This window comes from Ambystoma mexicanum, chromosome 10, assembly GCF_040938575.1.
Source record: "Ambystoma mexicanum isolate Mex_15411 chromosome 10, UKY_AmexF1_1, whole genome shotgun sequence".
NCBI classification, from domain to species: domain Eukaryota; kingdom Metazoa; phylum Chordata; class Amphibia; order Caudata; family Ambystomatidae; genus Ambystoma; species Ambystoma mexicanum.
In genome coordinates this window covers 489610030-489624739 of record NC_090932.1, presented here as the reverse complement: position 1 = coordinate 489624739, position 14710 = coordinate 489610030, and positions in this window count along the sequence as shown.

The window sequence follows — 14710 nt, the reverse complement described above, 5'->3', positions numbered from 1 at the left end:
TTTCAGCAATTAATGAGAGTGTAGTCAGGTCTGTCCACAGAATCTGTTATGTCAAACTATACTTTTTGCTAGTTATCGATAAAATGGTAAATAACACAATTCTATATCAAGGTTGCTGCAGAACACAATTTATTCATTGCTCCCCCAATCTACTAAAATGTACCCCACACCAAAGTTACACTACAGAAAGTTTCTCTATTCATTATTTAGAAACACGTATTGTACAAAATTCCCAAAAAGTAAGGGAAAGCTGCATACGATTTAAAATACAAACACAAAAAGCCTGCCGCAAAGTAGCCTCTGTAACTGTTTATTGAGAGGCCACCATCAACAAGGGGAGTTCCTCCCTCCCCACTCAATGTGTCTTGCAACAAACTGTTTAAAAGATTCTTTTATTCAGCCCTATCTAGACTTATATTGTGCCCTGTGGATCCCTCCCCCTGAGCTACCAATGAGCCAGGAACCAGGCTGGTGTACAGGACATATATTTGTATTTATTTAAATTAAATAATAGAAATGTGCGCAAAAATGTCAAATACCACTTTTTTCCGTGGCACAACACAACTTCTCTCAACAAAAATAAATCACAGGAGTGAGTTGAAAATAACACAAATCACAATTCTTTACTTTCTACAAATTACTCTTCAAGAAATAATTAAACTGATCAATAACCAAAATAATGATGAATGTAGTGCTGTGTAATTTTTATTTTTCTGCAGGCTTTAATGGCTAGCAAAATGATTTAAAGATTGGTACAAATACATATGGCAAATTTGATCATTTCAACAACACTTTTGGTTTAAAATAAACACCGTGATTTAGCGGTTTGTTTTTCAGACGCCCTGCTACTTTGGTCAGTGTTGGGGAAGTCAGACAAAAGAATTGGAATGATTTGGGGATTTTGGATTTCAGACGACCCTCCACTGAAAGGCCTGTGTTGGAGATGTTGGGTACAAACATTGGACTGTTTTAAGAACAAAGACATCTCCCTTAAAGATGTCAGGGTCAGCAGGACAAAAAGGATTACCCAATTAAATTATAGGCTATAGTTTTCAGTACACACTGGGAAGTCAGCTTTGTTAATTTAGAATTTTAACCAAATTCTACCCGTAGTGTTCTGCATGGGGAATTGATCAAATTAATATTTTGGGTTAAATAGGCTAAGGATTTACACAGTTTTCCCCTCGCAACCCACTATAAAGGGAAAGGATTTAAGGCAAGAAGATTGCCCCACCTTTTGATTTCCCAGGGCTCAGTTCTACTTACATAGAGAGCCTCTGTTTAAAGTTCAGGAAAGCCAGCTGCATCTCGGGACACTCTGATAAGATAGGACAGGGGTCTGGTCACTCCACTCTCAAAGACTGCCTCCCGCTCTCCATCATAGGACCCAGTCAGCTTTGAGGCCTTCCTAGAAATAGACAGCTCCACCCAGTTGCACTCTCAGCAAACGTTTCTGGTGTTTACTTAAAGCTTTCAGATTGTAAGATTCAGAAGTCCTCTTGAAGGCAAATGTCACCAGCTCTGTCCCCTCCTCCTAGTGCATTCCCCCATGGACAGCTGCAATGACACCACCAATTTTTCAATCTTTGGGAAGTACCCTGCAAGAGGTCACCCTTATATGATTGGACTGTTATCCTCCTCCCTCCTCCCGAACCCAACCTCCAAGTCAGGATTGGTTTAGAGGTCTGTAGCATACATATTGCAGCTTAAATTACAGGCCCCATTTGTTTTCATGTCAATTTTTTGCAAAAATCTAGTTTTGTGGCAAAACCTTATAATTTTATTTATAACTGCCATAATATTCATGCTTTCTGATTCTGCTAATCATGGGGAATTAAATAAGTTGACAGTCAGGTCTGCACTATTTTGCACGACCATGTGGCACTTTTCTTCCCTTTTCACAAACAGTATACTAGTTACGAATATGTACCTTATGACCCATATTCCCGATTTCACCCTAAACCCATTCACCAACTCTCACATTTGGAATATTTTCAGATCAGCCAGAAACACATCTTAGATGGCCATTACAGTTCTCTGAGTCAAAGGTGGATGAATTTTATATCTCTAGACTCACCTGGAAATTGCCTAAACAATGGTTGCTGGGAAAAAAGGCCTAAATGATAATAGTCATTTTAAATTAATAGTAAAACTTCTTGTGGGACAAATGGCAGTTCTCCTTCCTTCGGGCCATATGGTCTCACTGGGTCAACCTGTAACCAGAGTTTTCATCAGGTTTATAGTGATAAAATCGAAAACAAAAAAGTCGAATGTCAAAATGTCGGAAAGAAAAGTCGAATTTATTTTTTTTAATCGAAATGGGGGGGTTCTCCCCCCAAGCCCCCTTTTTTTTTTTACCCATTTTTTTTATTCCTGGACCCCAAATTAAATATAAAATTAAAAAGAGGGAATTTGACTTTTTTTTTTCGACATTTATTTTTCGACATTATTGTCATTCGACTTTTTTTTCTGACATTTTGACTGACCACCTTTTCATCATTCTCTTTTTGTTTGCAGCTTGCGCTTTGAAGTTTGTTGCCTATTTTGAAGTTGTAGCCCCCAATCTCCACACCTTTTACTCATGCTCCAGTCAAAGGGAACTTGTACTGCAGTAACTTCCTTCAGAGCCAGCACACCTTCAAGAGAATACTTTATTGCAGCTGTAATAAGATGAGGGATGGAACATTCAGACCTGCAGTGGGGGGATTTCCTTGTGAAGTTTGCCCACCCGCAAACCAAAAGGATTTCCCTTGGGCCGCCAGACCTTTTTCCTTGGAAAACAAAGTGGCTTTTCAAATGTCACTGGTATTTTGCATGCGAAACATAATATATCTACAACTGTTGGTCGGGTGAATCCGGACAGAACCATATGTGTGAAGAAATTGTGGTCTACTAGGTCAATTTTCAAAGCAAAATTGCTCTGTATTTTTTATATAAGCATGTAATGAACTTAACCTACATGGCATCCCATACCATCAAGATGTAGTGAGCCTAACACGTTCCCAACAAAAACAAAACATTTCAACATTTAATACATTTACACACATTTGGTGATTTACAACATACAACACCTGTGTTGCCAAGGATCTCTAATTACAAAATGTATAAACAACATACAATGTCTTATTGCCTCTTTGGCTTGCTAAAACAGAAATAAAGTCGACACAGAAGTGTTTCAGCCTGCTATATTATATTAGCTTTGAATGTGATGACCTTCATCAGGACGGGAATTGTGGAAGCAATTCCTAACTGCCTGTGGTGTATATTTACAAAAGGTTAAAAACAACTGAAATGAGTGTCTGTGTCCAGATTATTTCTTCAAAAGGCTCAATACGTAACTTGAAAACTGATCCCACTTGGGACATAAATGGCTTACCGTGCTGCATAGATGGGGCACAGAAAGATTAGGATGCCACCAGGGTGTGCTCCATACATGCGTTGTCCCAGGGCAAACAGAATTATAGTGTTCACCTGTGTGTCACAACTTTGCCACAGGCGCACCAATTCAAACCCATCGTGGACATTCTGGGACTCATTCCTCTCCATAATACTCCCTGGACAATACCTATTCATATTATTGTCTTTACTTCCATTTGCATGGCTTGTCCCATAATGCACCTTGTGGCAATTCTCATTCCCTGGCTATTCCTATGCAGGAGTTCTAGCACTACATCCCCAGAAGCCTTAGAGAACAGTGCAGCATTCACTTTCCCAGGACTAGAGAGGGAGGAGGGAAATTACATTCAGGTGTGCTGCTTCAGGTGCTGCTAATGAGCCTGCTTCAGCATAGGACAGGTCAGTATGTAAGCAGCTGCCTGCAGGAGCACAGGTCTCTTGTATTGAGCTTGATTCCAGCCCTTATTTGCCTTGTTCCTTGGAATATTGCTGTGTCCTGTTGCTTCCAGTTCCTACTCCTGTGCCAGAGCCCTGTGCTTCCTTCCTTGCAGCCCTGCTATTCAGCCTTCTCTCCCTCGCCTTCTGCCCTACACCTCTGAGCTTCCCATACTGCAGCCCTGTGTCCCTGCTTCCCTGTTCCTGGCTACAGCCCCCTTGCTCTCATCCTGCTTGCAGCCCTCTGTTTGTGGCTACAGCCACCCTGTTCTGATCCTTGCTTGCAGCCCTCTGTTCCCTGACTACAGCCCCCTTGCTCTCATCCTTGCTTACAGCTCTCTGTTCCCTGTCTACAGCCCCTTTCTCTCTACCATCAATTATCTTGTTCCCTGCTGTGTGCTGCCCCCATTGCCCATGTTAACTGTCCTTAGCTTCTTTGAATCTTCTGTTCTATCCTTTTCTTCCACTCCAGTAGTAGTGTTTCCCTGTTTTCTCTCTGCAAGCTTACTCTTGTTATCCAGTCCTGAGTTTCTGTTCTTGGTTCCAGTGTTCTGTTTCCAGTCCATCCCCTGCACTTAGATTCTAGGTTTCTGCCTTTCTTTTCTCCTGATTCTCTGTCCTGAACCTTGCTCTCTTTGACTGGCTTTTTTCCCCCTGCATATTTCTGTTCTTGTCTTCACTTGTGCTTTATGTAATTCCTATGTTCAGAGGGTTGCTGCTGGATTTCCAGCAGGCAATCTCTGCCCATTTCCTTGGTATCAGGTAATATTATCCCCACATATATGTTCACTGTATATAATATTGCTGGGAAAAGGTTGTGGTGATATTATATGGGTGACCACATATATGGGGACAGGGGCAGCCTAATAATGTCCCCACAAAAAACAGCAATTCTTTGGCGATATTTTTGCATGGCGATATTTTTGAGGGGACATTATTACATGAAACCCTTCCCTTGTTGCATTTCAGTGTTGTACTTTGTGTCATTGTTAACACTGTACTGGTTCTTGTTTCAGGAGGCAGTCATTGTTCGGTTCCTGCTGGACCTGTAAAGGCTTTAGTCTTGTGAGTACTGTTACCTTGTTTGTGCCTTAGGGTTCAGACACAGATACCCACTGCTGTTGCTCTATTCCATAAGCATTCAGAGTGGGTTCCTGTAATAGCAATCTGCTCAGAAGGCTGGAGTTTCCCTGGTTCCGTGGGACACTCTTCCCCCATTCTGTGTACACCCTAAGAGGGAACAAAACATGTTTGTTCTATTTGTATTACCTGCCCCTTTTTGTGCACAGCCTCAGTTGCCTATCCTTTCTTGTTTGCAGGACTCTTTGTACTCTGCTTCTTGTGTGCCTTTCTCCCTTTAGCTTTGTGGGCATGCTTCTACCTTCAGACCCTTCCTGACACTGTGAAAAGAATATATGCACCAGGTGACCTCTACTGAAATGTGTATGTCACCTGTTTAGTTCAGACATACATTCATTTCTCTGATGTTCACACCACTTCAAATTGCCAGCACTTGTTTGACATAATGATTCACTCCACTCTCAAAGATGGCCTTCCTCTCTCCACCATATTACCCAGTCAGCTTTGAGGCCTTCCAAGAAATAGACGGCTCGACCCAGATGCAGTCTCAGCAATCTCCTCTGGTGTCTACTTAAAGCTGTCAGATGGTAAGCTTCATAAACATATATATATATATATATATATATATATATATATATATATATATATATATATATATATATATATATATATATATATTATATATATATATATATATTACATGGACGCAGTAGTTATGGTTAAGTTGGTGTTTCCATAGGAAGAGCATTTTTTGGGTGGCTTATAACTTCGCTCCCTCTGGACGAATCCTCACCAAACTTTGCAAAAAAAGTATATGGCCCACTCTGAATTATTTTGCTAAGTTTTTTGAGGATTCGTCCAGGGGGGGAAAAGTTATAGGGGGGGTCCCAAAACTTGTGTTTTTTCCTATAGACATAATGGGAAAAAACTTTGCGCACGGCCACAGGCCAAACCGCTGGACGGATTTACACCAAATTTGTGGCAGGAGTGGGGGCTTGGTCCCAAAAGCGTGCTTTTGCAAATTTGGTGTAAATCCGTTCAGTAGTTTTTTATAAAATGACCAAAACGTAAGGCAACAAAAATTAGTGATATCTGTGTTTGCTTCGCGGACGGACTTCCCTGTTCGCTCCGTGGACAGCACCCTGATTGGCCTATGGCCTTGCGTCATGTCCGCGGACATGCGAAGTGTTCCGGATTGGATGGTGAGGGGCGTGGAGCGCGTCAGATTTTCTGTGGCACCCGCCATCTTGTATTCGCCGTCGACCGCGTACATCGCGGTGAAACGTGGGTAAAAAATTGTATTTAGTGCCGTGTGGTAGTGTGTAAGAGTGTTTGGGGAGGGTGGGGGAGTATGAGATAGGTTCAATGTTTGTTTTTTTTATGTGCTAGACGTTTTTGTTGCGTTCGATTTGTCCGCGGAGAACACGGCTGTTCTGACATTTTGTAAATAAACTAAATGGTGGGGTGTTTAGAGGACGGAGTATGTGTCATTTTTGTTCGCAAGGAAGGTAAAAATGAGCTATGAACACTCGCGGTGTACTTAAGTGTTCGTAAATACACAAACTGGGGGTGTCCTCAGGACGCTGTCCGTATTGTAATCTGTCTAGTTGAATGTGTCCTAAGAACACTCGCGGTGTCCCGAAATGGTTGCAATTACACAAAATGGGGGTGTTCTGAGAAGTTTTAAGAGCACTCCTTTTGTTCGCTAATAGTACAATTTCCTAGGGGCGTCAACCGACTTTTTGTCCACTAAAGAAACGATAAATCCGGCTGGTGTGCGCCGACATTATGTGATAATCCTATGACTGGCGCTATTGACCTGGCTGACTTGCTTTTGCGACACTAAATCATATCTCCTGCCCCTAAGCCTGATATTATCAAAGCATTCATATTCCCCGCCTCTCTCCGTGACGTTACAGGGTGCGTCATCAAACGCGTCCAGTCCTCTGCAGTCCTAAGTGACTTTACACAGAACCCGGAAGACAACACATATTATGTCACAACACAGCGCGCCACAATTTGGAATATGAAACAGTCATTTAAAAGCAAACAGCAAGATTGTAAATTTTGTAAAGTACATTTATTTGACATCAAATGTTTAGAGAATATTCAGCAATTTGCATTTGTCTTTGTTGTCGATCCGCAAAAGTTCATGTTGAGGCACGCGATGTTCCTTTGCGGTACGGAGGGTGTCAGATCATCTTACAACTCAGTGCGCCACAATTCGGAATATGAAACTGTGGTTTAAAAGTAAACAGCAGGATTGTACATTTGGTAAAGTACATTTATTTCACATGAAATGTTTAGTGAATATTTAGCGATTTGCTATTGTCTCTGCTGTCGATCAGCAAAAGTTTATTTGGAGCCACACGTTGTTCATTTGCGGTAGATAGGCTGTTGGTTTATGATAAAAGCAGTAAATGGTTGCTCTGATAATCGGAAGGTTGCTCCAACAACGAGCCATTAGACCACCCTATTGGTTGGTATGTTGTTTGTAGCCGCTAGTACTGCGTAAGGGCATATTGGTCCTTGGCGATTGTCCCATAAAATGGTGAGGGTCATGAAGTTGCATATTTGGACCTGCACCTGGCAGTTGAAGACCCCATCCGCTGGAGTCTGTAAATCGTGACATAGGCAAAATGGGGCCACATACCTGTTTTAAAAAACATAAATTATTCTCACCAGCCGATCTTCATTAAAAATCATCATTTTATTTATTAGGGCGTGAAACTATTTGCGATCGAAGATAGTGCAACGGAGTATGTTAATAATAAAATAATAATATTTTCCCATTCATATAGCGCTAAGAACCGTGAGGTATCTAAGCGTTGCTTATTATTAACCACGGTGTGTGGTGCTCATTTATCGACCACGGAAGGATGAAAGGCTGAGTTTGGCCTTGTCGGTATTCGAACAAGCTGTTCACGGATGTCAAAGCGAGCGTTGTACTCGCTGTGCCACTTGACAGGCTACAGTGAAGTGGCACAGCGAGTAGAGCGCTTGACCACCTATAGACCGGTTAAAATATTTCTATTAACCCACGCTGTGTCGTCTGCCTTTTTCAGAGCCCTCTAAACGACAGGGGATCAATTTGGCGGTGATAGTGCACGGTAGAAAACATTATGCCACTTTCAACGAACAAGTTCAACTTGAGCGGTCTTTAATGCTACGCTATTGTAATTATATTTGGTATAAAATAATCTAAAGGGTTACTTACAGTACAATTGCAATTTCCATTGACTATGAGTAGTGCAGTCCCAAAATACGACTCCGCGTGTGCGAACGATCTTTCGCATAGTGATATAATATATAAAAGTGGTTTTGTTTCAGAAATTTCATCCTTATCTTCTCTTACGTTTTAGCAACACTCCTTCAAGAGAAGTCTTTCATCACAATCTCTGTCTGTCAAGGTCAAAACACAATACAACCTTATAGTCCGCTTCGTGAGCCTCTCCGGGGCCTGAGAAAAAAATGGAAGCAGCTGACCTTCACTGTGAACGAGCATAAATTCTTACTTTGCAACATTCTGTGTAAAGCCATCTGTGAGAAGTTGGTTTTTGCACGCCATGTTTGTATATTGTTTGCGTGATATTAAAAAAAGTTTGTTTAAGGGACGTTATGGTTCTAAGTACAGCCGAAAGACCCCTGAAAATCGCAAGTTATGGTAAGCTATGAAAAATAACTCGCGCCACCACCGTGCACTGCTAAGACTAACACCCAGGACATCAAAGATGACATCACAAATGTCATGGATGAAATCACTGATGACATCACGTGTGTTTGTACTTTTCATGGAATTTGTGTACTAGGGATTTTTATTATAATGTTGCGAAAAAAGTGTCAAGGATATTGCAATAAATATCATACCATTATTAGTGCTTTGAACGATGCATTGATATAAATAGCATTGTATTATGGGATTCTATCTAGTATACTGAGCTACTAATGGAGAAACATAGCATTGTGTGCAGAGTACAAGATGAAAGTATAATATTTGTAATGTTAATATGTTGAATAATGAAATGATAATTGCCCTGAAATGTTCGAAAATTCATAAAATGGGGGTGTTCTGAGGACATTATTCGTATTGTGTGATTGCTTAGCTGTATGGAATGAGGGAATGGCACAGAGAGTAAAGTGTACGCCGTCCGCGGACTCCACGGCTGTTCGTGGACAGAGCGTGCTACATCCGGGTTTTTCCAGGAAATCCAACATGGAAAGAAGACTGTACGGATCAGCTAATCAGATGTCGAGGTTGTGGATTTGTGTTGAAAGAGACTGTGTGTGGTGAAGATGGCAGAAGAAGAGAAAGTCAGGGTGTTGGTGCTTGGAGATATGTTTGTGTATGGTTTACAACAGTACGCTCAATGCAGGCATGTTGCAAAGAACTTTGATGTGAAAGGAGTGGAGGTGGTGTGGAGCACTGTGCCAGATTGCAATGTACAGGGAATTGTACAAGTTTGTGAGGATATGGCCACGATGAACAGTCCGCATGTGGTAGTTTTGCACTATGGTGCTTTCCATTTGGGCAACGTCAGTGCCCCTACTTTGTTGGCTGATTTGGAACGCTTGGTTCAAGCCGTAATGAAGATCCTTCCAAATGCGAAAGTAATTTTTTCTGGATTACTACCTAGGGCAATATGGGACAATAGTTCAGTTTTTTGTCCTCAGCAAAACATTGCTAGGTGTGTCATCAACCGAGGCATGTGTGCCTTCATGCTTAGAGCTGGTATGTTCTTCTGTAATAATGAGAATATTGATGCCAGTAATGCTGTTAATTTTAAAGAAGCTGGCATTTCTTTATCTTTTACGGGAAATGCCTTTCTATTTTGGAATGTAAGGGTTGCTTTGGAGAAGGTTATGTGAAGATTTTAGGAGTAAAGTAAGAAAAAAAAACAAGAAAAAATTACAAAATAACAGGTGTCTGTCAAGCATCTGTAAAAAAAACAAAAAAGGCTCTTTTCAGAGCCAACTTCAAAGGGGAAATGGGGCACACTATTTAAATTTACATTCACCACGCTCAGATTTTCGATATGTCCGCGGACATGGCGGTAGTCCGCGGACATGAAAATCACTACGAGGGGGTTAGTATGTTCTATGTTACATGTATATGAAGTCAGGGATATTATGGTTAAGTTGCGCTACTAAAAACCTATGAAATTCAGTAAAAAAACTTTGTTAAAGGGACGTTATGGTTAAGTTGCGCTACTAAAAACCTATGAAATTCAGTGAAAAAACTTTGTTAAAGGGACGTTATCGTTCAAAGTAAAACCGAAAAACCCCTGAAATTCGGCAGTTATGGTAACATAAGCAACCATAACTCGCGCCACCGTGCACTGCTAACACTAACACCCAGGACATCAAAGATGACATCACAAATGTCATTGATGACATCACTGATGACATCACATGGCTGGCTCTCCCTTTTTATCCTTTACTGACATATCGAAGCCACATAGTTTTCTTCAGTAACAGTCAGGAAGCAAAAATTGAAAAGGTACTGTATTTGTAGACTTAGGGTCAAGTCACATCATATGAAACATGTACATAGCGGAAGACACAGGCTTGAAAGAGAGCAATCCTTTTTGTGCATGAAGATAATCATTAGGGTTATCAGCACTTTCTCATAGTTTTATTTTTATTACTCTACCTTCCCTGTATATGCTCATATTTGTATACATTATACTAACTCTCCTTTCCTTTGGGTGCAGTCGCATCATGTGATACACATACATATGGTAAGTAGCAGCTTTGAAACAGAGCAATAGTTTCTCTGCATAAAGACAATCAGTTAGGTTATGAACTCTTTCTGCTACTACTTCTGCTTTTTTGTTTACTTCACTGTCCCTGTATATACTCATATTTGTATGTGATGTTGTCTCTTTGTGTTTTGTCTGTAACAAGTATGTATTAAGTGGGTTTTATTATCAACTTATTACATGTTTCACAGTACGCAAAACTCTAATAAGAAAGCAGTTATCATTTCAGTATTCAACATGGCAGGATTATGAATATGGCACCTTCATCATGTATGCTGCACACACTGCCTATGTTTCTGCATGAGTAGCTTAGTATACTGGATAGAACTTCATAATAGAATTCTATTTATATAAATGCATTGCTTAATGCACTAATTAGCTCATGATATTTATCCCAATGATCCTTGACAGTTTTTGGTCAGCATTATAAAAATCCCTTGTACAGAGGTTTTATGAAAAGTAAATGCACATGTGATGTCATCAGTGATGTCATCAATGACATTTGTGATGTCATCTTTGATGTCCTGGGTGTTAGTGTTAGCAGTGCACGGTGGCGTGAGTTATGGTTGCTTATGTTACCATAACTGCCGAATTTCAGGGGGTTTTCGGTTTTACTTTGAACCATAACGTCCCTTTAACAAAGTTTTTTCACTGAATTTGATAGGTTTTTTGTAGCACAACTAACCATAACGTCCCTTTAACAAAGTTTTTTTACTGAATATATATATACACGTTAGCCCGGTCTGATATAATAAAACAAACTGTTATTCTTCCAGACCGGGGCACACCCAGGAATGAATATATGCTGTCAATGCATGTAATATAGTTCTGGATTTTCGGTATTAACCCAACATGTTTAGAATCATGTCATCCTTATTTACATGAGGAAAACCTTAAGGCCGGGGAAGCAAATTATTTCTGAACATTGGTCCTGCATCCGGAACCTGGTTGGGGATAAACGACTGGTAGATCATTACAAACACATGAAACACACAGATAAAGACACTTTCTGGTTTGTATTACAAGGAATCAGCACCAGAAAAACGTGGCGGTCCAGAAAAATGTTTGAGGTGCCTTGAACAGAAATGGATATATAGACTAGACAGTGTCCGCAAGGTTTAAATGCAGTCATCGAATGGAACAACATGCTACATAGATGAAACAAGACACTTTGTCCACAGGAGATGGACTAGAGGAGGTGTGGTGCAAAACACAAATGCACAAATAAACATATAATCACAGATTGTATGTTACACATATACACACTCTCCATGTCCAGGAGATATGTTTTGGAGATGTTGTGATTCACTATGTATACATAGACTGTACCAGCGCCTGACTTACAGGACCACCAGGGCTGTCATGTCCCAGTGTTTCTGCAAATCAGGTGGCAATAAATCATTATGGTCCGTCGGCTACCTGCTGGTTTTACCGACATGGTTTCCGCCGGCCCTGTAATGAGGGCCATAGATGCTTGCTATATAAGTGCAGAAATAATTTCTGTTGTTTCATTTATTTATCCAAATTTACATATGGCACTGTTCCCAATGTACACATGTATTTTATTTGCTTTCCTTCCAATGGTGCATTTTGTCAATTGTGCAAAGTATGTACATGCCATGCTTTGCTAACATACATGCAGTTTGCCTTTTCTGTGGGCATTCTGGTCATTTTACAGAGGATCTGGCACTTGAACTTGCTGTGCAAATGTTCCCAATGTGGTTTTCTTTTTTTGATTTATAAAAAAATCACAGAGAGTGCTGATAACATTAAAATATGCGGTCTGCAGCTGTTGTACAAGTGACAATTAAAAGAAAACTTTGAAAGCACACAGCATTGTAAGTAACTGCCACTTGATGTCAGGAGATGGGTCTAATGAGAGTGTGATTATTGAATAGGTTATGCAGGGTAAGTGGCAGGCACCCTGTTCAAATGCATCAATCTATGTACTTGCTATTCTTTGGTAACATAGATGCAGTTTTCATTTTCTGTGTGCATTCTGGGCATTTTATAGCAGGTGTGTTAGTGGGGGAAATGGTTGTAAAAGTGACAGAAGGAAAGAGGAAAATAACAGTGTGCACATTATAATGGGTGATATGTGTAAGCATGCATGTTGTGGTAATATAAAGTTTCACATAGGATCTTGCACTTTCACTTGTTGTGAAAATGTTCCTAATGTACAAACAAATCAAATTCTGTTGTATGCTTTCTGGGCATTTCACAGAGGATCTGGCACTTGAACTTACTGTGCAAATGTTCCCAATGTGGTTTTCTTTTTTTGATTTACAAAAACATCACAGAGAGTGCTGCTAAAATTGAAATATTTGGTTGCAACTGTTATGCAAGTGGGCATTAAAAGAAGGAGGAGATGGGACAACGGAGAGTATGACTACTGAGTAGGTTATGCAGGGTACGTGTCAGGCACCCTGTTCACATGCATGCAACCTATTTACTTGCTATACTTCGGTAACATACATGCAGTTTTCGTTTTCTGTGTGTATTACAAAATATATGCATACCTTCAGTTTGTGTTGATGGATGTAGATGCAAATGAATCTGGGAGTAGAAATCTTGGAGAGTGGTTGTTGGCCACTTCAAAACTTCCAAAAACAGAAAACAAAAAAGGCTCTTTTCAGAGGCAGCACTTTCTCCCGGAAAAGAATACATGCTGCCACCACCTGCATGTTTTGTAAGTCTGCAAACTACTGTGCAGTCCACTGACTTTGCGGACTGCGCAGGGGCCTGCACCATTTCATTGGCAAAACTATTATTAAACTGTGAAAGGTGGCTCTGAAAAGAGCCTTTTTTGTGTGTTTTCTAGTTTTATATTTTTGGGATATTTTTTAACATGACACACAAGGAAGGGAAGGGGGGTGGGGAAGGGGCACCAAACACAGGGACGAAGGGGCAGGTGGAGACAGGAAGATGTTGGGTGAGCCTCATGAAGGTAGGGCGAATCCTCGAAAGCACTCCAGAATTGATCACCCCTATAGACTACCACATTTCAGTACATGCACAATACAGTGACCTTTGAATGGAAAGGGTCTTCTGTGGTCCGTATGGCCTGTGAAGTTGGTTCAGGAATCCACTACCCCACAGGAGTGGCCCTTGTGGTGACAGGAGCAGATGCCGAGAATGCTGCAGAGAACTCAACCTACTACCCTGTTCGAAGGGGACGACCCTCCAAACTGCTGCTTTGTTGCTCGACCTCGGGTGTTTCCACATGGAGGTAGTCCTGTAGCTGTACAGCCCAGGTTTGCCATGACTGAATGGCACTCATTGCAGCAAACCTGGGCCGTGCGAGCCTTGGGTACCCCCTCAACTGTGATAAAGAGCCTCCACACCCAAGACTCACATTGGCAGCTTGTAGTGGGGACTTCCACTACCTCATCCTCTTCCTCTTCTTGTTCCCCCTCTACATCACCATGCCTGTTCCCCTCCCCAGGCCCTCCAGAAGATGGTGTTGGTGGTGGTAGTGGGGGTGATGAGGAGGCAGCAGCAGCAGAAGAAGCAGTGGATGCCATTCATCAGGGAATTTGAGTTCAGCAAACAAGGAAACAGCAAGCAGCAGCAATCTGGCTGATTGCTCTGTCCTGGGTAACTGAAAACAGAATGAGGAGCATCACTGGGGTGTGGCCTTTTATAGGGGTGCTGGGGAGTGCTCCACAAACAGTTGCACACTCTGTGAACACTTCAAACCCCAAGCTGGGCTCAAAAAGTTCCAAAAGGTCTCTAGATGGACCAGGGTATTTCTAGGACCTCTGCAAGGGTGATGCTTTAGCTTAAAACATATTGGATTGCTCAAAAAAGCACTGTTTAGGTATTGGGGCCCGTACAGTTTTCACAAGTAAGGACCGATGCTCAGCATGGGTGCAGTCATATGATGATGTTGTGAATGTTAAAAAATGGGAAGGCTGTCTGTAGGACACCTATTGCCTGGGATGCGATGTGCACATGCACCCAGGTGTCCGTAGGACTGCGATGGGATCCATGAACTAATTAAAAGTGCACCACATGCAGCAGACTGATCTGGACAGGCA